Below are 27,080 nucleotides of genomic sequence, written 5' to 3'. Positions count from 1 at the left end.
GATCGAACTTCGTCGCGCATTCTTGCACGTAGAACAGACGTTCTCGACTAATTTCATTCTCCATCGGTCGCGCGCGACCCTGATTCCGCTCCCTTCCCCGGGACGTTCGTCTTGCTTCGAGCTAGGACGAATTTCTAGTCTTTTCGGCGAACTTCGAGCTACTAAGTACTAGCCTCTCAAGATTTTCTTGAGTCTTCCCATTCTTCGTTTCACTTTAAGCCACTTGACCTCTTCAATTGCCATGGAAATTTCTGTTACAAATATTAACTTAACTTCCTCATCATCCGTATAATAATTGTAAATTTATATTGTAAAAAATCATAAACTACACCCGGACGGTTAATCGGTATTGATACGATCTCTAATAAAGTCGGTAGCGGGATTAATAATTCAAGACACAAAGGGCTGCGCAATGGCCACCGTAATGGCCGCGTAACCGCGGTCGAGGTTGCTCCGCGCCGTTTGAAAAATACTATCGGCGGGAAAGTTCGTCCGGGGTCTTGGGATCGGGTAGGAAAGGTCGGGAGCACCGTTGCGCTAGCCCGTTAATCCCGAGGCCATAGGCGGCTCGCTCGGGACTCTTCTTTTCAGCCAAATCTCATTAATCCGACCATTTCCACGTGGCGCGGCGAAACAGAGTTAAGGGCCATAACCGTCGTAAGTTATTGCGCGTTACCTTGAACGTTCCGCCGTGCATTATATTTTACTGCGGCCCGTTACCTTCCCCGCCGACATGTTTAAAAGAACCGCCAACTGTTCGCGCGGAAATTACCGAGCACGCTGGGGCAGAGACCGGTGATCACCGGTGGCCGCGGCTACTCCCGTTTCCAGGTGCCGGATCCGCGTTCCGGGAAACGATCCCGCGAACTGCTGTTGGACGTCCGAATGAACGTACACACGGGAATAGGTTCAAATATAGGTTCATTATTCGGAAAATATTGTTAGGAGGTAACCTGATGTCTGGCGGAACGGCACAGGGTCAAGGATTGGGACTAGTCATCCAACACAGTCAATTTAGGGCGTTTTCGGTCGACCGGATGGCGCGAAAGTTGATGCAATTGCACGCGTACGCAGTACGTTGGAATTTAGAGTTGGTCACAATGGAATTTGATTAAGTTAATGATGTATAATATAATAGATTAGTACTAGTTTTTGGTTGATCGAGTATCGCAAAAGTTAATGTGATTAGATGGGTCTGGCTCATCTCGTTGAGATTTAGAGGTAGACGAAATGTAATTTGATTAAATTATTGATTCGACTGTAATGTAATAGATTGCGTTAGCGATAGATGGGCGATAGATTGGAAGTGTAATTTAATCGCTGCAAATTATCTTTTGCGATTGTTGATAAGCTATACTTGACATTGATTGCAGTGAATTCTAATGTGTAACTGGAGGCTGCGACTCGCAATCGAATCAAAAGTCGCATTTTAGTCATTAGTTTTGGTATGTAATCGGATTACATTTTACGAAACTATATCGACGTTTCGGTTCGGCGGGTGGTCAATCGAAATGAAAACCGCAGTTCTCAAAGTCTCGGTAACCGGTCGCGATAACATTGTTTCACGCGCGAAAAATACGGGACTGCAATGAGAACGCCGGTTCGCGAATAAATTCGTGCGTTAGTCACGAATGATTCACCTCTCCGCGAACGAACCTATTGGCAGAGAAATCACGTACCCGGGAACCGTCTGTGCGAAGAAGTCGCGGCTCGAAACAATCGTATCTCCGACGCGTTCGCTCGAGGCCTTTCGTCCCCGTTGCCCGACGATCCAAACGGGTCGAGATGAATTTTTTATTCTTCATCGATCGCGACGGACGCCTCGTGTGGCCGCGGAATCGATACGCTCGGGGAATTAATCGCCCTTAGGCAAGCATCGAAGAAGAAGACGAAATTACAGAAAATAATTATTCGAAATTGAAAGTTTCCTGAACCTTTACATGAAGCTACAACTAAAACATCACAATTATCCTAGTACACTGAATCCTAATTTTTCGTTTCAAAAGACAGAGATCAAATCTACAATCCGCACAATAAGATTCATTCGAGCGACAAGGTTTGGAAAAACACGAAAACATTGAGCCACGGGTCCAATCCCGCGTTTAAAAGGCGGGCTAAGAATTGTTTCTCTCCGCGATCGACGCCGTCGAGCAACGAACAATGGTCGTCGGGATTCGATGCTTCGTCGAGCGGAAAACCCGCAGAAAAATGGTCGCGCGCGAATAAAAGACCGCCGGAGTGAACGTTGATTGGAGGGTCCAGCGTCCGGGTGCGCGGCACGCGAATGCACACGCTTGGGAGCGGGAATGGCGGCTCGATCGAGCGTAATTCGCGAGCGGAGGCGCAAACTGGGCCACCGTGGGCTATTGCTTTGATACGTCTTATCGACAATAGGGACTGCCGCGTAATCGCCCGTCGCCCCGAGCTTTTCCGTCGGCCTCGTCAGCCGAGGATCTCTTCCATTGTTCCCGGAGCCTTTTCATCTTCTCGTCCCCCGTCGATTTCCACGATGAAAGAAAAAGAAACGCCGCTGAAAATACGTAACCTTTGCATCTCCCTAATTGGGCGCAACGGAGAGCGGTCCTGGTGCAGGAATGCGTCGTTAGGCGCTGATTAGAATCGAATCGACGTCGCGTCAGTCGGGTTGTCCGGAGAAACAGCGGCGAGACAGTTTCATAATTCCGATAGGCGAGCTCGATAGCCAGCGCTAATGGGATACGTCTGATTAGGAGTCGTACGAGGGAAACGGTTCATTAAGAGATTTCGCTGTATTCATTATCGACGGCGTCCGACGAATTATAATCGCCGTCCGGTGATTCCATTAAAGTTGTCGATGCGGCTGCGTCGGTGAATCTCCGCGGCCGCTTCATGTTCGATCAGATTTTCGACGTGTCATCCTGTTGTCGTTTGCATTCTGACGCAGCAGATGATTCCAGTGAATCGGTGTCGATTTTCTTGCATCGCCGAAAAGTCGAGGGAATTTCGTTTGATGACGTAACGCGCTGCAATCGCGCATACTGTTCGTCAATTCGCAACGCGGATCGTTCTTCGAACTTTCGTCGGGGAATTTCATTGCCTTTTTTGAAATATGAGTGCAATGTGATCGTAACTTTCACTTGAAAGTATGTTTTGCAATAGGAATACCACCAGCTTATATACATTGTTCTATACATATCACCAATTTCTTCAATTTAGCGCGTTTTAATTCACGAAATGAACGGTATTAACGCAGCACCAGCCCGATTTATAAAAAAGGGTCAATCGACACCTTGGTTCTCTCGAAGATCGCAGTGTTCAAAATCTTTTGTCCATCAGTTGTACGCTCCGTGGTGACGAAAAATCGTGCGCGGAACGGGCGAGCCAGTGGGTTTTCAGAAAGTCGGCTAATAAGATTACGTGGTTACCGGTTTAGGAAGGCATCAGCCGGACAGAAAAAGCCGCGCGCCGCGAAATTACGTCGTCGTGAAATAACCGTTTCGACGCGAAAGCGCCGCCAGGACTTCCTGTTTCTCCTTTTTCGTCTGCGGGGCTCCGGTGATCCGTGACGAGCAGCGATTTCAGCCGGTGATCCCCGCGATATCCTCGGTTGGAAACCCCTAGCAGGACACGCGGCGGGAACGGCGCGTCGCCTTCGGCCTCTCTCCACGACGCCGCGAGCCGAAGTCATTTCCGCGGCTCTCGGGATCGTTTCTTCAACCCTTTACATCCTGAATTATGTCATTCTTATTTTTTACCGCCACCTTCATCCCAGGCATTCCGCCGTTTTTTCTCGCCCGAATGCATTTTCTATTCATTAGGCAAGCGTAAAAGCGCAGCGGTATTCGAAATTAAATCGATTCCGATACGAAAAAGACTAGCCACGTTTTTATCCGCGGCGATATTTTAATCCGTCGACTTATCGTTTCTTTTACCGCTCGGTGGAGTTCTTTTTTCGTCGATGTTCCAATAAAAGCAACAGGAGTTCTTGTTCCATCGGCTTACCATCTACTCCGAGCATCAAGAATATCATCAGCCACCGTTGATCCGATTTAATTGTCGAGATATTAACGCAATTTTTCACTACAAGATAATCGGTTTGATACTGATATCGAGTTCAGCCCACGAACTCAACCCTCTATCCTGGATCTCTCAACGGATCCGAAGGTACGTCGCTGGCTTCATTTTTCACCTGTCTAAGCTATGATAATTCTTTTCTCCTTCCACCGACCCCATTGTCTTTTTCATCGGTTCACAACGGTTCGGAGGGAAGGTAGAAATATTCAGGATTTTACGTTTCGGAGCGGTTCCGGTATTTCTTCCGGGCGCGACGGGATATTTCGCAGTCGGCGTGGGCGCACCTGGGAACCGTGGAATTTTGGTGACGTCAATCAGCGTCGATTGATTTCCGCGCGACGTCGACATCCAGCGACCAATCTTCTCGAAACCTTTTTCCCCTCGGGATATCTGTATCTATTTCTCGTTGTTCATCGATGAAACGAGACAACATGACGATCGTTGCGCTATGCGTCCGGTGTCGAAAAAAGGCTGCAGACTGTAAATCGAATTACGATATTCGGAATGTCATCGGGAATTACGCGTCACTGACTAGCAGGTAGGGCTTCCCGTAATCCTTATATCGGGTGTCCGCGTAGCACGCGCGAAAAATTCGTCGGCAGCACATATGCGACTTCGCGCGATGTCGATTCGAATCGTTCGGGATCCCGCTGCGCGCCGGAAATTAGGTATATCCGTATCGCGACTCGGCTTTCGACGAATCACGTCATCATGTGGATATCCGGCGCGGTTCGTTGAACGCTTCGAGCGTGGAAACCTCGGCGGTTTTTCTTGTTGTTCGACACTGGGTGCATAAAGTGAGTGCTCTGCGACTGTCAGGACTCGTGATATCGATTATTGGATGGATTTTTAATTACTACCCTTTCGTAGAGATAATATCTATTTAAGTTTCATTGTAATCTCGAGTTGATAAAGAGTCTTCTTATCTTTAATGTGGCTGTTGGATATAAACACTAAGAGATCGAGGAAAGCTGAACGAAATCAGTAAAATCCTCGTTTCACTAGACTCTATAACGAAAATTTAAAAAATTTATCGTATTCTCAACTACATTTAATTGTAAATGAGTTACTATTTCGTATAGAATTTGTCTAAAATATGGTTCATCGGTAAACAAGATTTTACCGGTTAATTTACTCGAGATTTCGAAAGTGTTCCTGAATACCTTAATAACCGGAGGATTCGTAGGAATAGACAGGTAGATCGGAATCGTAGCGGGTGGATATGTTGCTCGTCGGGCCCATAATTACCGGTCGATCACGAGATCGTAGCGGGAACGGTACCTTCCCCGATCACTCGAGGCTTTTGTCTCGAGCTGAGCCTTCGGAGCCGGATTAGAACGCGATTATGTAAGCCTTGGGGTTCTGAGGCAGCCATGTTTCGGCGAGATCAATCGCGAGAGACTCGTTTTACGCGACTTTCTTTTTGCCCTGTTCTTTCCTGCTGGCCCACGGGCGATACCAAGTTCGAATTCAGTCTGTAGACTATACCAGCCAACTGAACGGGAATCTAGAAAAAGTCCCTCGGCATCCTTGATCGGGGTTAAACTGCGTTAAACCACTAATCGCGATCATGCGGCGTCGTCGAAAGCGTGGCAAACGTTCCGTTCCACCAAGCAACCTGTGAAAGTTTCTCTGTTATCGGTTTCGTCGATGCAGCGCCCGACATTTTTCTGGACCGTTTGGCCGACTAATGTGGAGCACGAAGTAACGAATAGAATTTTATAAGATTTTATATTTTCCTAGGCAAATTCCAGTGACCTAAGTCCGAGCAATGTACCAGTTTCTTGTCAATAGTAACTATAAATTGTTTCAATCAAATTCGAAAAGAACATACTATCAGGGCATTCTAAATCGAATAACTTCTACAGAACTAGTCGTCGAGTAAGTCATCAAGCAAGGATTGAATGACTCGACAAGTTGTGTAGACCCCGAGACACTGTTGCTTTTCGTTCCCGGTTGCCTCTGCTGCGTTCGCTCACTGATCACGGGACAACCGAGGGACAACCGCGCGTCCGGTTCATTTAACGATCGACACCGAAACGGTGCAACAGGGACCTGGTTTAACGATCCACGAAATTGTGAAACGCGTTACTCGTTAAACCCCGAAAAGAGAGACACACTCGCGACCGGGAACGACCGTCGAACGCGTATCGAATACGCGTTCTTTACTACCGCTGCGGACGTCCCGTTTTATTCGGTCCTTCAAAAATTCGAGCATAAAAAGGCGACACGGCTACTTTCACGCGTAAACTTTAAACCGCTTTTACGCCCGTCTTTCCCTCCACCGCCGCGAACAAGTCCTTTGGAGACCGAATTTTTAACGTCGATCGCGGCTCGCTTTATTTATTCATACGCGACCCTCGGTATCGACGCGGTTCTTCCAATCCTTTACAATTCATCGGTACACACGGAATAAGCTGAGATTTAAAGGTCAAAGGGAGGAGCAAGGGAAACTGGCATTCGTAATGGATCGTTACACCCCGTTACAAACTTTTTCCGAGCATAGGAAATGATCGATTGATCTCTTTCAACCGTTGAACTGCTAGATTTATTAGCTTTCAGTAATCGAATTGGAGTTAACCCTTTGCGCTGTTGATTAATGCAGCAAAACTATGAAGTTTGATATTTAATATTGAACTCTTTATGATGTATCGGTATGTGAAATAAGATAGTTCTGTTTCTTAACACTACACGTACCACGAACAGTCAAACAACCGGTTTCACAATTTGATTTAAAATTCTCCGCTTTCCTTCATTCAACGTTAAATCAATTCTTATATTATCCGACTAATCAGTTTTTCAATTTTTGTCTTTCCTTCTGTTTCTGTTTCTAATAAGAAATATTAATTTCAAAGAATGTCGTCTATATCTCACAGGAAGATGAATATTTTTAGTGAACAGCTTCCGAGTGTAATAGGTCAAGTGTTCCACGAAGATTTCAAATTAAATTCATTAAATATGAATATCCTTCTGTTTCCTTGAAATGTCCTTTCCACCATTTTCAAAGTATAAACTACACCGCGGATGAAATACAGTCTTCCTGAAAGGTTAATCACGAAAAGGCTCGTACAAACGTTTGATCAGCGACATCCAATAGAGTAGGTTTTTTTTCCGTCGGAAAATTATCCTTTTTAAGGAACCGAGTTTCTCTTTCCAGATTCCCGAGAAGCGCCCACGCGACAATTGTCCGAACGACCGCGGAGATTTTCCGGCGACGGGACACGCGTTACGATTTAATTAACGCTCACGGCTAACGAGACACGGTGTTTCAGTTGCCATGGCCGGGAAACGGTAATAACGAGGCGGCAGCCAGTGTTCCGCGCTCGACTAACCATCACTGCCACCAACGATTAATAATGGAGCAACCTGCCAGTCGTGTAAGGCCCCATACACACTATCGGTCCACTCAACATTCTTTCATTGTTCACTGGTTTCGGTGATCGAAGATAGAGCGGGATCGAACCTTAATTGGATCTAGGTTCATAGCGACTTCGTTTGCCTGGTGGTTAATACTATTAACAACTCATTTAATCTTTTAACTACGGCCGGACTAGCTTGGCAGCAATATCTCTGTGCGGCAAGGTTTGGCACGATCTGCACATCATAAATGTAGCACTGCGATTTGAGACTGATAGAATTTTCCACCGTATAAGTACGTTAGATTAGACTATAATGTGCACAGCTGTTAATGACAGAAAAAATTGAGCCACTATAATGGTGTACCGCTCAGAAAAACACGAAAGTCACTATAGTGGCGTACAGTAGCTAAACGGTTAACAATTCGAAAGTACCCTTGAAATTGTCCAAAATTCAAATAATAAGACGAAATTAAATAGTTTACTACATACCTGTTTCTACGTTGAGTTCATTTCTAGTGATTAGTTAGTTTCTACTGATTGAATTACTTTTTACTATGAAAAACCGAATACTTGTTTGATAGAAAACCAAGATATTAATCTAGTAGTACAATGAAAAATACACGAGATATATGTATTATTGTATGAAATATGTCCCCAAATGTCCCCCGTTTAACCAATAAACTTCTATCTGAAATGTTTCTCGCCAAGATCGTTGTCTGTACAGTAATCGAAGTGATTCCACTTACTTAGTGTCTCGCCTTCTATGAATAATCAATTGAATAATATGGGATCGAAGTGAGAATGGACCGACAGCGGATCGAAAGCCGGCCGGCCGATAGTTTGTATCGCGCCTACCTCGAGTGCCGCTCGCTTGTCCGGACTCCGCTCCGCTCGGGGTTAAGTGGAACGGTGAAACCGACTCGCGCGTCTGAATTTCATTTGAACGCGGGGGAAAAGAAGCGGGATAAATCGGCGGCGTGGCGATCACCGGACCGCAAACACTCGGCCATTTTATGTCATAGATGCATTAGGCTGCGCAGCCTAAGTGCAGCATAAATGCACGTGCGATCCGCTCGCGGCTGATTGGTTTACCACCTGCGGCTACTTGACTCTTTGCGCCTCGAATGGCCTTTAAAGTTTCCCTCTCGCTTCTCTCTCTCGTTCGGCCTTTGCTCGTCCCTCTTTCGTTTCCATGCCTCTCGGAAGTCGATCGACGGCCGGCGATATCTCGATATTGAATCGATTAATTTCAGGCTCGAACGCCTTCGCGCTCATTGATTTCTTTTCTATGTCGTTAGCGTTCGCACGCACGCACGCACGCACGCTGTCCGTCTGACATTTTTATACGTGTCACTGTCGATCTTGCGGCTGAACAGTCGATTCACTCGCGGATGCGGCTGATCGTCCCTCTTGTCTGATGCGATGCGTCTGTTAACTACCGGTGGGTTTTCGATCGGAATCACTGATGTAAGAGTATTTTTTGAAGAAGAGTTATCGATTGATAACATCGAGGAAATTTGAAATAGGACATTCGACAAAGGATGAGAAACTGTGAGAAAAGTTAGAGAAAATTGCTCGCATAGAGTAAACTATCAGGATTTTTCTTTTAATTTTCATACGACTCGTTTAATAAAGGGATATTTTTGTTGTGCTCGTTGTTAATCCCCTGTATTATAACAACGCGTTAGACTCGTGGTGAAGATTATCAATATAATTTTATTTAATTCCTTCGAAGGCAAAGTAAATATTATTTTTCTGCAATGAGTTGTTATACTTAAAAACAAACATGAAGATAGAAAATGCCTAGAATTTTCCTCTTTTTCCAATAAATTATTAATAGCAAAGCAGTCGCATCGATCAGAGTTGAGAAAGAAATCCTAGGGCAAGAGGTTTAAGCAGAAACACGTTCGTTACCATCACGTCGTGAATTTTACGCGGCCGTAGCGCGAGCGATTATCTAAAATCGTGGACAGTTAAGCGTGTAAAATACTTCAATTAGTTTTTCATTAAACAGAGAGGCTCGAAACGACCCCTCGGCATGCGAATTTCTGTTCGATTCCAGCCCGGAGTCCGCAGTCGTCCAATAAAACCCCTGTGCTCGCGCAAACATCCGCAGTCTAGTTGCTACATTAACGTTTTATTCGACTATCATCATTGTGCTTCCTTTACCGTTAATTAAATATATCCCCGACTATTGATCAAATATTTGCTGGCACGGGTAGTAGTTATCCGGTCGTTAAACCCGGTCCTTACGACGTTGATTCATCGTAAAAGTCGTGGGACATCGGCGATAAAGATCGAACAGCATCCGATCGCGATTCCGTCGCTAATCAGCGACCGTGAGAACGCGCCCGATTTTGTTCCGGCTAGCGGTCCCCGATTTTTTGCCGGCCTCGCCTGCGGAACGAGCGAGCGCCATGCTTGAGACCAAAATTGAAGATTACTCGTAGAAAAAGTTGTAAGCGTTAACATTCAATTTCTCATGGGACGGAAGAAAGTTACCTAATCTTACGTTGAAGTTAAAATTATCTAATTATTTGGATAAGAGTTACATAACTTCAGTTGTAGGATTACCTAACACTGCTACAAAATTATCAGTATCTTGGATAACTGATCGATGGCTACGCGCAAAACAAATATTGCACTACAATTGCACAATGCAAGATAAGAATAGAGTTTTCTCGTAGGAAACACTGTGAGAGCCGAAACTGGAATATTTTCATCTCCTAATCGTTAAATAATATGCAAATTTCCGATACCTTCAAATTTTTTATAAACAATAATTTCCCGTTTTGGTACTTATAATGTTATTTGCAATAACTTTTCGATTATCGGTGGCCTCTCGCGGTTACGCTCTACCCGATCCGAAAGCGTAACAACCGTCGAATTTACGGCGTATCCGGTTCGCTCTCAAACGAGAAAACTTACACGAGTCCCAGGCTCGCGTGTAGAATGGGAAACGATCTTCGCTCGCACGCGCTCGTCCGATACAGTCTTTTACAGTTACAATATTTTATCGAACGAAACGCGCGCGCGCAAGCACATCCTCTTTACAACACGTTTAAAAGAATGTGACAAAGAAGAGTCGTTGATTTCACGGGCATCGCGCCACGCGATATTACGACTAGATTACGGAACCTCGTGCATTTATAGTGTATAAAAATCCACGGAGCAGTTGTAAACTACATACGAGATTTGATAGAATTTAATGCGGTCTTCGTTTCGTATGTTCGAAAACGTCGGGGAAAGGAATATGGTCAAGCGAGAACTTGAATTTTTGTTTATATCGTTGTTTATACATTGGTCTATAGCTAAATTGAAATTTTTAATTTGAAAATTTTAGATTGAATTTACTAAATATAGATGTTGTTCATTTCTTCTCGATCGAAATGAAATTCTATTATTTTCTTATTAATATTGTTTAATTAAAGTATCGTTCTAGCTAATTATCGAGCACAAAGCTTCGATGTGGCGCAGCTGGGAAAGAAATTACGAGAGGATTTAATCGGAAAGTTGAGCTAATTATAATTTCTTTCGACTTAATGCAAGAGTCAAACTAATTACAATTTCCAATTTCACTGTTGAAACTTTTCCTGCTTGAAATTACTGCGCACGGTTTTCTTCGTTTTTCCATATCGTTTCACAAAGACTCCCATAATTCGCTGTGTCGTTCATATTGCGCCGTTTTCCTTATGGTCGCTGAATCGTGGTGAAATAGTATTGACTCCGCTGGCGGGTATTGGAAGAGAAAGGGTACAAGAACGGCGAGCGAAATGTCGACGTATCGATCGATTCCGCTCGAAAGTGAAGCTGGCTGTGTGGCGCAGTTTTCAGGTTTCACTTGTGCCAGTCGGCCGGTCGGTCGAACGTCAGCCCAGAAGCTATCCCGCGCGGGGTATTGTAAATACGCGGGAGACAAGCGGCGAGATTGCTCTCGTCGCGAGCGGAGACGAGAATCCGATAAACGTTCGATTGGAAAAGACGCGGGGAATGGAATTACTTTTATGGCCACTGGTCCGCGAATCTTTTGAATGGAATTTTTCATTTATCTCTTAGATTTATTCTGTATATTGTAATGATTATTGCTTGTCCTTATTGTACGATTTATAATACAATTGTCTTGGAAAATAATAATGAAGAACGTGACGCGGAATTATTGCTAATGTAAAAGAGCATTTTATAAATTTCGGGTCTATAACTCTGGGGTAACAGTAGTTATGATAATGTAAATTAATTGAATTTATTCTGAACAAAAAGATAACTGGACAGTTTGAAATAACAATTTTTTGAGCTCGCTATCGTTTAACATGCTGTTCATAACTTACCGTTTCTACTTCTCATAGATACTCGTGTCGGCCATCTCTTCGGCATCGATTACTTCGGAAACGGTAGCTTCTAGGAGAAATGTTACTTCTGTTTTCGACTTGCCTGTATTATTATTACTTCCCCTTTAATAACCATAATTCTATTTCAACCTTACAATCATTCAGAAAACACATCGAGATCAACAGGCGAGCAGCAGACCGAACTAAAAGAATTTTTAGAAATTCAGTCATACAACTGCAGGGTGCAGCGCAACAATGTTGTTAAACAACATTCCGAAGAACCCCACAAAACATCTAGCGATATCTGCAGCCTCGCGGATACGGCAGAAATACCCGAGGGGCGCGGAGAACGTGTCTCTCGAGCGCGAGGGATATTCCCGCGGCGATAATCCTCGTGCGACACGGGGAGTTCGAGCCCCACGAGTTTCGCAACCGCGGAATAATCTACAATTTAAATAAAACGAGTATTCCCCTCTGCACCTATCTATTCGCTTCCCGGGGTTCGCGATCGTTTCACGAAAAGCCCGCGATTCAATCTCCGGATTGCGATCGGTTTGAAATGGGACCTGGCGGATCGCTTTTCGTTCGTTTCTTTTCTTTCCTTTTTTTTTTGTTTTTGTTTTAAATAACGGGTCGTCCACGTTAACGAACGGGAAGCGAGCAAACACGGCTCGTGTTTTCCCGTTCGCGGCTCGGTTCGTTTCTCCGTTGGCTGCGCGTCCCTGCACCGCGATTCCCCTCGAAAACAAGAGGAACAACAGGAGATCCCGTTGTTGCCGGCGGGTGGAGTCGAAGGTCGATTTTAATGGGCTCCTAGCCGCAGCAGTAGTGCACGTAGGAATGATATACAGCCACGAGGAATTGCTTTTAATTGCTCTTTGGCGTCCGTGACCATACTACGTGGGTCCCACCTCCTCTCCTTTCTTTTCTTCCTCGCCTTCTACGGCTTCTCTCGTTGGCTGTCTCCTGTCTCGATGCCTTTTTCTTCTGTCCCCCAGTCGCATTCCCGGTGCTTCGTGATTAAAATGCGCGGGGGAGACGCACGGGCGACACCGCGCGTCTAATCGACACGTCTGCCCGAGAAATTTCGTTGCCGATCTCCGATAGCTGAAAATTAACGTGGGAAACTGCGACCCGTTTTCTCGGGTTTTTGCACCAACGAGCGGCCCTCTGATGTTTTACTCTCTGATGTTATATTTTTGGTGTATTTGAATGTCATTTTAGGGATTTAAACTTTACAGACCGAAAAATGTTATGATATTAATAGTAGATGTATGGAACCCGTCAATTTGATAGATACTGAATTTTTTAAATTTATTATTTGATAACAGTGTAAATCAATTTTGATTTGTGCAATTATGCGAATACGCATTGCAATTCTCTTGTTTTGAAACTGTTACTTTTGCGATCTATATGAGCAGGCATGTAGTTTTCTAGAAACAATGGAATAATGTGTATAATGAAAGTCCGTAAATCTAGTGCTGAAGATGGAAGGGTTAGCTAACAAAGCTGTATAATGCTGTTTCCTCTACAATAAATGCCATGTTTCCTTCTAGAATTTTTAATGATTCAAACGTACTATAGATTAGCATCGAACAATGCACGCCAATTATCTTCTTCGTCACTGAACACGAGTGTCATCGAAAGAGACGATCTTCATTCTCTCATCTGCCTGCATCAGCACCTTTCTTTACTACGCTCAGCATTTCTCAATAAACCTGTTACTCTCGCTCGTTTACTTTTTCCCAAGAGATCTTCAGAAACTTCGTAACGCCGTCGACACGATTTCGCTTATCTCTTTTATGATCATCTAATCTTGTCATAGGTGTTCTTGAATGATCCGAATTTAACGAACAAATTTGTGTAGGTAGAATATAATTAGGTCAAACTTTGATGGGATCGAAGACAGTGAAATATTCCATCTCTGTGCAGAGTTGATTGAATGTAAAATAAATGAAACGAATGGAAACCAAATTTCAAAGTAAATCACAAGTTTTCATTGCAGATCACAATTTCAATTCTCAAAGTGCTATTATAATTCTCAAGGCGATACTGCATATCCCAAAATAATATAATTGTTAAGTTATGGTAGGCAATTGACGAAATGTTCTTTTCGGCGGGATACGGAGAAAAAGCCCGAAATGGTCCCATCTGCGTATACATTTGTTGTTGGACATCTAGAATGATCTTTTACGAGCGTCCAAATGCTTAATTTCAAACAAGGGCCAGGCTCTCGAGCCCTGGCTACTTGACTGTGTACGGAAGAATAGGAAAAGTGAGGCAAGACGTTGCACGGAAAAGTGCAGATTAGTTAATTGCACTGAGGAGTTGTAGCATGCGGACGTCTACGATCCACGAGTGTCTATATTAGGAAGAAATAAATTGTTTTCTTTTACTAATTAAATAGCTCCGAATTTTTTTGAGTTTCCTTTTTCCTTCTGATTTTCTCTGGTTCCCTGTTCGCGGCTTCGACAACATCCCTAGTTCCCTTTTTAATTCAACAACCGTAGTTCCCAAAGTAACCAGGACTCTCGCAATCCGCAGTTCCCATCAATCCGTAACGCGTCGATAACAATTTTGTGAATATAGAAAACTCTCTGGGGATCGCCGTGATAAAGCACGCGACGCGTTCGATCGTGACGGAAAGCTTGTCGGTTCCCGGGGAAGCCGAGGTTGATCGCGGGAGCACGTGTGCACAGTATCGTTCGTCGCCGCTTATTGCGACGGGTTGCACCCTCTTTTACAGCGTCTATCGTAGGTTCCCGTGCTTCCTTTTATGAAATCAATTTCCAAGCGGCCCACGTTTATATGTAAATGCTACGCACATGCCGTTCCCCGTCCGGCCACTTACATTGAAACACAATTCCTCCGGTTATAGTTTGAATGGTCGTCAAAGCCTGCGGGGGTAGGTAGGTAATCTGATTCACTCGGCGACCGTGTCGTTTAACGGTGCCTCTTCGCGGCCGATTAGAAATTCCACCCATCGCTCCGCTCCGTCGGACCATTTATCGGAGATTAATCGGCGAGATTAATCCTTTATCGCCTCATTTCCGGTCGCCCCCGGTGATCATCGCCGTCTCGAGACTCCGCGTTATTGCGGCTTAAGTCGAAGATTCGCCGAGGTAACGAAGCTCTACAACCAACAGAGAAACTTTCCTTTGAGACGAACTTTGTTTCCAACTTTTCCAACGAACAATACATTCTTTCGTTGTCTCTTACTAGTCTTTCGCGATCGCTGGATCTTCCAACGAGACGACGGAAGGAAAACGGCGGGCTACAGTGGAATATTTCGATCCAACGAATTAAATATTTTCATTCTTGGCTGGAAGCCTTCCTGATTTCTCAGACGGAGCCGCTCGTAAACGGGGAATCGTATAAAGGGTGCCAGGACTACTTAAGTCCCGTAGGATGCATAAAAATGTGATTCTTGGCGTCAAACTTGTCCAGCTCCAGGACTGTGCTCGCTGCGCGCGCAGAGGCGTCGCGTCGTCTCGCTGGGAAAGATGTTTCTCGGAATTGTTGCGTCCGGAATGGAATTACCGGGCGTCGCGTCACGGCGAACGGCGTCGTAAACGCGGATCCAAGGTCCCCTCCCGTCCGGCGAATTTTATAAACCCTCTCCGCTGGGTACTGCGCGCGTGACGCAGCTTCACGATCGCGGCCCGCTCCCGTTCGTCGATGTCATGAATAAATTCAGCCGAGTCGTCGGCGGGGAAAGAAGTTTCCCCAACGAACGGGCTTTCTACTTTTGCGAACTTTGAACTTCAAACAGGTCGGGTTGAGAGAAAGAGGGCACGAGGCGCGAATTACGGGGACATGGCGCGACTGTTAACACGTTCATTGCCGAATAAGCGCTCGTCAAAATTCCATACCGTCCTGATCCGTGATCATTCCTCTGATCATTCCCCCAAGCTTCCCGTTGTATCTAATAGATGCAACGGAATTCAATTCGTTCGATGCGTTTTCAGGAGAATTCGTCTTTAACCCCTTGCCCTATGATTTATTCTTTACCTATGATCGATGCAACTACTTTGTCGTTACTAATTAATTAGGAAAAAACCAATTTTGATGCTTATTTCATGTTTATGTTTACCCCAAAGGTTAACGGTGGATAATTGGAACGTAACAGTTAATTTATGTTTAAAACAAATGAGTAACACTTATATTTCTTAAGTTCAGTTTGAAATTTTCGTCGCGAGTCTGACACGATGTTGTAGATCAAGGTGTTAAGTAAATATCAATTGATTTTTGAATCTATATAGAAACCCATGTCTCTAAAATTTGGTTAGCATGGTTATTGAGGCACTAATAAGCTGTTTAACGAATATTTTATATCAGAAAGTAGCTTAATCATTTTCTTTGAACAATAGTTGCTATGAGAAGCGAGTGGATTGTTTTCCAGGTTGATTCGTTCAATCAGGTTTACAATTACTGTTTCTATCGAGAGATTTATTAAGAAACCTAAAAGTATTCATTATCGACTGTTCAATGACTGTTAAAAACTCTGTTAAGAGAAACTAATCGCGAAAACCAGCCGGAAAACGGTGAACGCGCGATCAGAAGAGGAAACTCGCGGCGACCTTGCTGTGCGGCGGGGCCGCTATCGATCGCGGACGCACTTGACTCGTTTCCCGGGCGAAAGTGAAAGCGAGCGGGAAAGAAGGGAAAAGCTCGAAACGGGAGAAGAAAAAAGAAAAGAGGCACGTTGCTGAGCAGGTGTTGGGAAACCTTTGCACGCGGCCGACACGGGAACCTTCGGGCGAGAGTAAAAGGACGGTGGCGTTCTGGCAATGAGTCTCCATTAACCTCTTGCTTTATGATGCATTTCGTGACTGGACTTACTTTATTGTTAACAATTCCCGGAGGGTAAGAGAAATTCTATACTCTTGCCGTTCGTTGAAAAATGGTAATAATTCGATCGTTCGAAAACGAAGAAAGAAAGCGACGAGATGAAATCTCTGATGCGTTTGCTGACCTTCGAAGAATCGCAATTACAGCAAATCATCGCGATTAACCCTTCCCTTTCCAATTTAATTCCAAGTTTTCGAACCAAATCCCACCAATTAATTTCATTTACCAATCTCTATACAGAACACAAAAGAAAATAATTTCTATCGCTATTAACGAACACATTTATCCATAAATAAAATGAAAAATAAAATAAAAAACCACGACGAACAGCTAGAAATATATGAAATAAAACACATAACAATCACGTCTCTGACGTGTTATAATCAACTTTATTATCTCTAAACCCATGCCATCTCGAAGACACCGCAACAAGTAAAGGGATTCATTCACAGAAACAATGTCCACGAAGAAAAGAACCGTGTATATTCAACATTAACTTCTCTGGCAGCCTCCGAACGCCTAGTTCACAGAGGAAACGCGTGTCTCATACAAGAGTTCCCTGGCGCAGCGCTTAATGATTCGTCGTTTCCGAAAGCTTATAGGCCATATAAGCGATTTCTCGCATAGGTATGGGGAAAGGGAGATAGTACAAGTTGTCCCGTTATTTTTCTCAATCCCGATTTCAGTTTGCCCGTGGCTCGCATTCCTCTCGCTTCTTTATCTGCCATTTTTACCACTGCGCTGGACGCCCTATCTCCCTTTTACGAGAGCCTCTCTCGCATTCTCGTTATTGTTTTCCAGGTTTCTCCGTGGTATACCCGGTCCCCATACCAGTGACGTTTATTTCGAGATCTCGGCCAGGTCGCTAAAAATTCCTCACCCCCGACCACGCTCCTCCTCACCCTTTGTCGACCGCCCCCGCCGTTCGTCGCCTACCGTTTCCTCCTGTTCCGAGCGTTGTTTCGCGGCGCGCACACGCGGCGCTTTTTACTCGTCCCCGTCCGACAGCCGACAGCGATTTTATGCAATTTCTTGTTTGACTTGAGCCGCCGAGCGAGGCAACCGGGCAGTAATCGTTTTACGATTCTCGCAAATGAGTTCTCCAAAGTCGCGGGGAGCCTCCCGCCGCGACCGTCCCTTACTATTTCTTCCTCCCTTCTGCCCGCTACCGTCGCCTGTTGCTGCGGTTTTCTTTCGTTCTTCAACCCTTATCCTATGATTTCTTTCGCGACAGTGCTTAATAACGATATATATTAGGTCGTGGAATGTGAAACGTCGGATTTTGCGGAAAAAAGGACACCTTGATTGATGTTCTGAAAGTTTTTTCAATCAAAATGTGATCTATTCGATTCGATACAGTTCTGTTAACGTGTTTTTAATGAATATATTCCTTTCTTAAAAAAGTTTGAATGTTTAGAATTAATAAATTTCGGGCTTACCACGCAGTGATTTTGCGAAAAAACATCAGTGAAACGAAATTCTGCAAATTCTAGTTTCGAAGATCCAAACAAATGAACGTCGATTCTTCTAGGAACGATAGACTGAACTGTACAACGAATGTTCGTAAATCTAGTGTTAATTCTCCGCTCTTTGTTTCCCTTGTTCCGGACCCAACCCATTTCGCCGATCCCCCCAACGTTGTTCCGACACGATCGCTGATCGCCGGTATTTCCTAGCGCCGTTGTGTCTCTTTCCTTCCTTGCCTCGTGTTTCGTTCTAGTTTTTCTTTCTCCCTTTGTTCCGTCTGTCTTTGGCCACGTCGCGGATCGGTTGTTGCTTCGACACGGTTTCAACAGCTTTTCGTGGGACTGTTGCGCCTGAAGACCTCGAGATACACTAGGATCTAGAAAATGATTGTATTTCATTCTTTTTTATCCGTAATGGTAGTAAAAGCGTAGAATTTCTTTGTTAGGAATTTATTCGAGATAAAGTGATACTCGTTAGGATTACTAAAGAAATCACAGAGAACGAGGTTGGTATATTCGATGAATGAAAATTGTTAGTTTCAATCCCAATAACAAAACCTTCTTCAGTTTTTACTTGCCCAATAGTACTTCAAACTATTAGTTAGAAATTTGCATCAAAATCATCAAGAGTTTCTGCTCGATATATCGGCCTCAGTGAACGCGTAAATCTCTTGCTCTACGATTTACTTTTCAACTACGATTGATACACCTATTTTATTATCAATAATTTATTGAAAAGAGGAAGAAAATTCTAGACATATTCTATGCTTATGTTTCTTCTAAACTATAATAATTGGTAACAGAAAAATAATAGTAAATTCGTATTCACAAAAACTAGTAATATTTATGTTTGTCAAATTCTGTTTAAAATCTTCACCACGAGTTTGACACGTTATTAGGCAAGAGGTTAAGTATCTATAATTAACCTCTTGTCCTATGATTTGTTTCACAATCACATTCAACCGAATTATAATTAATTATCACGTTATGTCTACGTTTATTCTAGAACACTATGATTGATAAAAGAAAAAATTATATCTCATTCGAATTCGAAAGGATTAAATGACACTTACATTTGGTAGATTCTTTTCAAATCCTTCACCACGATATTATAGATTAAGGAGTTAATACCACTAAACAATTTTCAATAGATAGACTGCTAATAACCGCGCATTCATAATCCTCTCATTTTCCAAGTGCCTATCCATCTGAACCCTCTCAACCCCTTTTCAACCATCATCCACCGGTCTTCTACGATCATTCTTACCTGCCAATCGCCACCGCGAATCAACCTCCGGTTCCTCGACGTTCTCTCCTTCGTTTCGATCTCGTCTATTCGCTGGGCCGGTTTCTTCCCCGCGTCCCATCCATTCTCCCCTTTCTTCCCCGTCATCCTGACATAACTTACCGATGCCTCGCCATTATCGTAACTTACCGGCCGCGATGCGCAGGCCACTGCCCTCCCTTCTGATTCCTGGCTTCCTTCCTTAACCCGCCGATCTTTCCCGTCTATTTCAGACGCGCCCTCGTCGGTGGTCCGGTTATAAAAGATTTCATGCGCCCTTTCAATGTATGAACGCGACCGTTCCTAAAACGCGGCAGGAAGTTCCCCGGAGATCCGTCATCGCTGTCCTGCCAACCGAAAGCTTTCATGCGTGATAACTAACGCCGGTAGGTACTAGTTGTGTTGATCATCTTGGGGATTCTGCTGGTGATTCACTGAGAGTCTCGGTTTAATGGAAAACCTCGTTTCTAAATTTGAAATTGCTGGATGTAAGGATTGCGGAGATTGAACAGCATTGATCAAATTTGGAGGTGACGCATGAATTTGCGTAATTTTGTGGAGATTGTTGAATCTTGCGTTGGTATTTAGGAAACAATATATAGAAAGGTATAGGAAATATGTAGAATTGGGATGAGTAATCAATTTTGTTCAGTGAATGATTCTGTGAGTCACTGTACATGAATTTAAAGAGTTAACAGTTTCGTGCCCAAAAATTGAGTTGAACGTAACGATATTCTTTGTTAGCATAGTTACTCGATTTTTTTATTGGTCTTTCAATTGTGATATTCTATTCAGCTATCCCCTGTTTGAAGTTCTCCAGCCACGAGTATGGAAAAAGTACGGTTCAAGAGTCATCCATTCCGTCGACTGTAGATGACCGCCCGAAATCAGAGTACCTCGCTTAGTCGGACTACGGAACGGATTGTTTTCAGAGGAACTAGCACGAGACTCTCGATGGAGCGTATCGGGACAAAACCCGACAAAGACTGTGGAAGCGGAAAGTAAAAGTCGCGAAACGTTGCGCGAAGCCGAGAGATCTCGTGGATACGATAGTGAGAGCCGCACGGGTAAGAGCATTGATCTGAAAATGGCGGTTAATTGTCGCGCTTTCTCGCGTCACCGTGCCCGATCCGTGGATGGGAAGATTTCACCGATGGGATATACCCATCCGGAGACATCGCCAAAGCAATTGAATCAAACGATTCTCGATTCTCCGTACACCATCAACGTTTTCAATTTCGAAAAGAGAATCACGTTTTCTCGCGAGCGAAGCCGCCGCTCCGTCACGACCGCGTTGCCTCGTTTGCCGTCGATGAAAAGACAACTTCATCGTCAAAGATAATCTCCCTCGCCTCCGCCCGGCAAAGGAGAATCATATAAATTGGCCGCCAATTAATTTCAAGGACCGCCGAAGGATTAAACACGGTGACTGTCGGTTCGTGGCTGCGGTTAACTGTAAGTACGTTCGAGCTCGTTCGAATACCCGATGAGAAACCGATAAACTGAGTTTCCGCTAATAACGCAATGAATTTCGGTAGCTACGATATTAAACTCGAGAGCTATCTGTAACAATACCTGCCTAAGTACATCCGTAAACTTTCATTAGACATATTCGCTGCCACTAAAATGCATTTACTTCCTTGAGGTTTTCACATCTTGTTATCCTTACATTCGAGCGTCTGTTATCATCTATTTAATCGGAATAATCATTAGAACTCAACTCTGATCGCAGCTCTTTTCTCTGACATCAACATCCCCTACATAAAATTTTAGAAACTTAAATCAAACATACAAGAATTCACGATTCAAAGATACTTCACAGTTGCCACTGTTTATTTCATAAATTCCTATAGTTTCACTATAAGTACATTGAGCTCAAGATATCCAAGTTAACGAGAACTTAGAGGATCGTTCGAGGATCGCAATCGACTGGCTAACCGCCTCGAACTCCGGCAAAACAGTTAGAACGGCCGACGTCCCGATTTAGCCGCAGACTCGTCTACGGGTCTCGCTCCGGTGCAACTGATTGCGAATGCAGTCGAAGGCGACCTTTATCGTCCTTCGCCTTACGAAATAATCGTGTGGTAGCACTCGCTCGCTCGTTCGCTCGCTCGCTCGCGCGGGAGGATTAATCGTCCTCACCTTCGATCGCCCCCTCCTCGTCCTCGCGGCGCGCGAAGGTCCCGATTGGTCGAGATATCGGTGTTTCCAGCGAAGCGAGCCTTACCGAGCGCTGACGATTTCATATGTTCACCTTTTCCTCGGCAAATGCCAAGTCCTCGAGAACGTGTTCTGCCTCTAATGCTGATATACCACCTTCTGGTCGGTCGAACGGTGAACGGAGACAGAGACAGGGGGAGGCGTGAAGCTAGAGGGAGAGGAAAAATAGAGGAGCGGAAAGAGAGAGATAAAGAATTTTCCGTGCCCACTGCGCGGCCCGATTAATTATGCTGGAAATCCGATTCGATCCGGCAGTTTCTCTTCGGCAACGGAAGCTTCCCAAGCTCCTGCTGATCGGCCCCCTCCCCCGCCGACGGGGTTTCCCGCTGGCTTTAACGAACTTACGCGCGAAATGTAAATTAACGGTGTCTGAAACGAGTTCGGAAGTGCTCGCGACGCGAAAATTAGTTCTAGGAGTTGGGACAATGGAAACGGTCAAGGCTGAGTCGCTTTAACGTCCTCTATCCGTTGGTAACTAGACCGCGGAGCCGGTTGCAACCACTTACGAGAACAAAGAGGCATTTTTCTTTTGCTTCTATTAATTGGGATTTATTGACTGCTGGATAATACAGTTTCTTTGTGACCTTTGCACTTCCTTCGGTTAGAATTGATGTCTCGTTGTTTAATTCTGAAACTATTTTTCTCTGGGCCTAGTATTCCCAAGGTTTCATCTAGTTTCACAGCTAATTAATTAATTATTGAACGCTTTTCTTTAGTAATGAGTCCGCCTACTAGAAGATACACCAAACATCAAAATAAAATTCGAAAATTCGCGATAAACATGTATCTCGCAACCGAGTGTAAGTGGAGGCCTAAAATAGTTCCAGGTTAGAGCATAAACGTTTCTTCAGAGGGCGGTTAATGAAGGTATCGCTGGTTTCTAAAACAAAATCAATTTTCACGTTATTACGGATAATTAGTAAGGCCCGCATGCCGCTCGAGCGATCGCCGTTCCAGAGATACGGTTGGCAGCGACGAATCGTGACGGCGGAGGAACGACTCGAATTCCAAGGGCCACCTTTGTCGACGCGGTGCGCCGGTGTTTCGACGTTAATGCGCCGTTAAACTCGGCCGAGGTTTTGCGCCGCTTAATAATACGGGTAATAAAGCTTTCGCTGCGAGAAAACGATCGTGCCTCAACGGCGCGCTGTGGCGAATTGATTATTGGTAATTCGACGATTTATCGGGTAAGTTTTAACGAGGCCGTTGTTCGGGGATTCGGCTTGTTAAGCCGCTCGTCCGTCCCGGGAGGACTGCGTCGCTTCTCCGAAACGGCGCGGCGCGGCGGCTTGCTGCCAGATAGCCAGGCCTTTCCGTTCCACGTAACGCTATCGCGTATCCGATTTCGCGACGGAAAAAGGAATGGTGTTTCCACTTTTGGGTGTCTCCGCGTATTTGCACGTAGCGACGATTCACCGTGCGCAGGTAATACGAAAGATATGGCGCGAGCACTGGAAATTGCTGTTTTCTTTGCAGTCGTTGAAGTTTGCTTTGAAATTGTAGTAATTTCTTTAGGTTTCGGGAAACTTCCAGTATTGATTGGGGAAATGAGGTATTTAGCGTTATTATAAGGGAAAGTAAACAACATAGGCTAATATAATGCAGAGTAGTAGTAAAGAGAATTTATATAACATAGGCTAATTATTATTTTAGAAGAATAATGGAAGAAAAGATCGCGACAATAGAGTAACCTCAATTGTTTCATTGAATATAGAAGCTATTAGATCTTCTAGAATATAGAAATTTCAATTCCATATCACAAAAGTTTCATAAAATCGTCGTAACTTGTTTTATACAACAGAATCCAATGCGTTAAGATTCATCACAGTTATTCTTCATCGTGTGACACGTCGCACGTGTTAAAAGTGCGAGCTCGGATCGCGAATATTTTTCCGTAGCCTGAAGCTGCAGCAGCGAGTCTCAACGGGATTGAGGCGCACCGACTCGTTTATAAACCTTTTATTTGAATTCCAACGGCCGTCTCCGAATTACGACTGTCAGGTCCGTTAATGCCAACGGGAAAGTTAGTTTTTCGAGTTGTTTGCGTGGCCAGGTACGCCGCGCGACACGCTGCACGTGGGTTTTTCGTAATTGAATATTTCTCGTGTACGAGGCGCGAGGATGACGTACGCGCGCCGTTTAACGAGGAGAAAAACGGGCAACTCGCGGGAGAAGATCGTTTGTACGTCGCAGTATCGCGGCGCGAGAGTAATTGCGGTTCGAGCACGAAACGAACGAACCGGCCGGGATCGGGGCGGCGCACGAATATTCCGGCGCGATGCTCCCGTCGGAAAATGTGCACTTAGAATCTATTAGCCGGGCAAAATACACCGTGCACCAATCGCTGCCTCCCTTCTGCATCGGCGTGCAGCGACGGTCACGCTTTAATGAGCTGTACCCTTCTCATCCAGCCGTTAAACCTTTGCCCGCGCGCACGGCCATCGCTGCTCTTTATCGATCCCGCGCGCAGAATATTCCACTCGCCGCGATTATTTCGGAAGTTTCTCCGTTACACGCGTAACGGGAGTAACTTGACCCTTTGCCTTATAATAACGCGTCAGACTCGCGGCGAAGGTTTTATACCGTTGTTGAGGTGACTCTGGTTGAGTATTGCGAGGAAGAAGAACTTTACACAATTGATTTCACTTTGACTTTATTATACGAAACTTGCTACACGAATTGACAGTGGGTCGCGTAGGTATTACTTGTTTGAAATGAGTGTACGGGCTTTCAGCTTTTCCTCGGTATTTAAGGGATCTAATTGAAAGAAGTGGGAGAAAGAGAGCTTGGAAAAATGGGGGTTGTGTCTATCTGTAGGTTTGGCGGGGCTATTGTCTTTCGGTCCTGTAGCTATCTCGGTCTTTCATTACTGCAGTTCCCTGAGATTTGGAAAAGGGAGGTATTGACTGAATAGATAAATCAGATATGTGGTCATCCCTAAAAGGGATGCAGTGTGATAATGAAGGGAAAGGGGAGTTTTCCGGATACATAAGTTAAATGCGCAGACATCTCTGAAAGGGATGCTGTGTAGAGCTAGAAGAGGAGGTGAATGTTTGGAATGCTTGACTTCGAAGGGACTAACTGTGGTCAGTTCTTGAGCGAATTAAAAAAAGGCGCTCAAAGATATCTACTACAACAAAACGGAATCTGTCGAGCAGAAATTGTCACGCAAGATTATCTTCTCTAAATAATTCCTGGGAACTAAGATTTCATGTCTCGCTCATTTCAACCTCGCATAACTAAAATAGTACCATTAAGACCTAGCCAACCCTAATGATCACTGTTCCATCATTCGCAAATCTGTCGACAAGATTGATAATCCATTAATAAAACTCAAGTAAAACTACGCGCAACCGTACATCTAATCCTGTATTCCAAAGAACAGGCCAACATTCATCACCCAAAACCACCGTTATCCGCTAACATCCAAAAAGTTAACTAGCTCCTAGCCATCGACATCTGAAACCTGCTTCCAGAAAAACTGTCCTCTCTCAGCAACATCTCTTGCATCCGGTGTCAAGGGGTCAGAAGGACACCGGCAGCGGTTTGATCGTCGGTTACTTGTCCCACGGTCCTGAGAACGCACGATTCTCCAGCTACCAGCTACCAACTACCAGCTACCAGCTACCAACTACCAGCGGCAGCAGCAGCACCGAGTGTCGAAGGTCTCTCGAATCGCTCGCTCTTAGTCTCTCCAGCTCCATCCTTCCTGTTCTCTCACCCTTCGCCATCTCTATCACCCTATCGAGCGAACGTCGTCCTTGCATTGAAAAAGCTGCAAGGTCGTTCAGGACTTATATAGCTCGGCCCGGCAGACCACGGTTCGAAGCCCCTTCGCTCTCTCTCCGCGGAGAGAGTCCTGTCCCAGCGTCCTTTTCGACGCTCGTTCTCCGTCTCCCTTTCCCCCTCGCTTCTCTTTGCTCGATTTTCCCTCTCCTCACCTCCTCCCCGTATCAACTATAAAGGACTCTTACACACACCGAAGGTGTCCTGCCTCCGTAATTCCCCGACACCGAGCAAACTGTGCGTTACTTATCTCCGCGGGCCCGGAGACAGCGCTCCCACACGAAGTCTCAGCCGCTGATATACGAGAGTAGAGACGGAATCGTCGCCGAGCGGACGGGGTAACCGGAGAGAGATAAAACGTCCGGGACCGGGACGACGCTCGTGTTGCTTTTCATCGCGGATTTTTGCGTCTGCACTGTGCGTCGCGGTAACGAGACGTCCGCGAGATATCCCGGCGCTCGCGAAATCTACGCCTGGTCCGACGTCGCCTCGCCGCCTCGATCAAATTATTCGCGACCCTTTTAAAATCTCCGCCAATTTGCCCGCGTAAAACGAGACGAATCTTATCTCTCTCTCTTTCTTCCTCACTCGTTTTCATCCCTTTCTGTCTCTCTTTCTTCCGAGCTTTACGACGAGCCGGCGTAACGACGCGGATTATCGTCGACGAAGCAGGCGTAAAATAATCTGTTAACGCGCCGCGACCGCCGGTCATCCGATACGTTTCCTACGTGTCCCGTTCGTCGTCGCGATCCTCGTACTCGATGATCCTACGGGAGAACGGAGGACGCAGGGGGATGATTACTTTCCGGCGAACGAACCTTTTCTGCGTTTCGAGGCGAGTTTCCACGAGGATTCCACGGGATTTATGCTGCCGCGTCCTTTTTGCTCATCCCCCGGCTTCTCCCACTACTGGCCGCTCGTCCCAGCGACGGCTTGATCGTATCTGTCGTTCCTTGCGTTACCGGCTTTGAATTACGACCGCGGTTATGACGATCTGTGCCTCCTTTTCCCGGCTTCGCGCGGGAACTGCCGTGCCGCGAGCCTCGTAAATACCGCTCGAAGCCCGGCGGAAGCTACGATCGATGGACCGTTCCTTTTTTCCTCGAGATCGACGTCGCCGATACTCAGGCCTGGAGGATTCGTGGTTGTCATCCTCCGTGGTGGAGAGATTTAAACCCTTCGCTTTGTGATATCGGCTCGCCGAGGTATACACGGGAACTAGTAAATATCGAAATTATATGTTTGTTTGAGGCTGAAATGAGATATTCTTCCTCTGATAGAGCGGTCGTAGAGTTACGATGGATACGTGTTTCTGTTTGGCTCCTGGCGAGTCGTTTATTGTGCAACTTCTTCGAACAAGTGGCTTGAGTTTTCATTCGTACTTCCTTTGTGAGAAGTTTATCCTGCTAACTCCAAAATTGTTTCCATCGGCACGTTAAGTTTGCTTTAATTATCCTTGTTCAACGTGTACCAAGATTACAAGCGAAACATCAGCGAAGATTTTCGGGGAAATAGTTCGCTAAGCTTGATGTTACGTGAAACTTGCGCCTTCTCTTCTCAGTTTCCCTAAAGCATCTCCATTTCTATGCGCGCTTTTCTCCTGGAATCCGTTACTCGCTTGTTTACTTTCTCTCGAGAGATCTTTAGAAATTTCGTAACGCGGGGCTACGCATTCGTGAAGACTCCTTTGAGCTTCGCGAGAGTGTTGTCGTCCCAGGGCTTAAGGAAGTGTGTT

The 27,080-nt window shown here is 45.1% G+C and overlaps 1 protein-coding gene and 1 long non-coding RNA gene across 6 annotated transcripts in view; one reads left to right on the top strand and one right to left on the bottom strand.

Annotated features, from left to right (window-relative positions):
- LOC116430589 (uncharacterized) overlaps nucleotides 1-27,080 on the top strand; it is a 160,681-nt gene that overhangs the window by 6,178 nt on the left and 127,423 nt on the right. The gene's annotated exons all lie outside the window — the stretch shown is intronic.
- LOC143175040 (uncharacterized) lies at nucleotides 17,000-21,343 on the bottom strand. Its single transcript, XR_012999636.1, has 3 exons — nucleotides 19,322-21,343; nucleotides 18,028-18,431; nucleotides 17,000-17,901 (listed from the first exon to the last, which is right to left on the bottom strand). It is a non-coding gene; the product is annotated as an uncharacterized LOC143175040 (long non-coding RNA).

The sequence above is a fragment of the Nomia melanderi genome, chromosome 11 (assembly GCF_051020985.1).
Source record: "Nomia melanderi isolate GNS246 chromosome 11, iyNomMela1, whole genome shotgun sequence".
Lineage (NCBI taxonomy): Eukaryota > Metazoa > Arthropoda > Insecta > Hymenoptera > Halictidae > Nomia > Nomia melanderi.
Note: the sequence above shows the minus strand (reverse complement) of the source record. Positions and strands in the feature narration are given on the sequence as shown.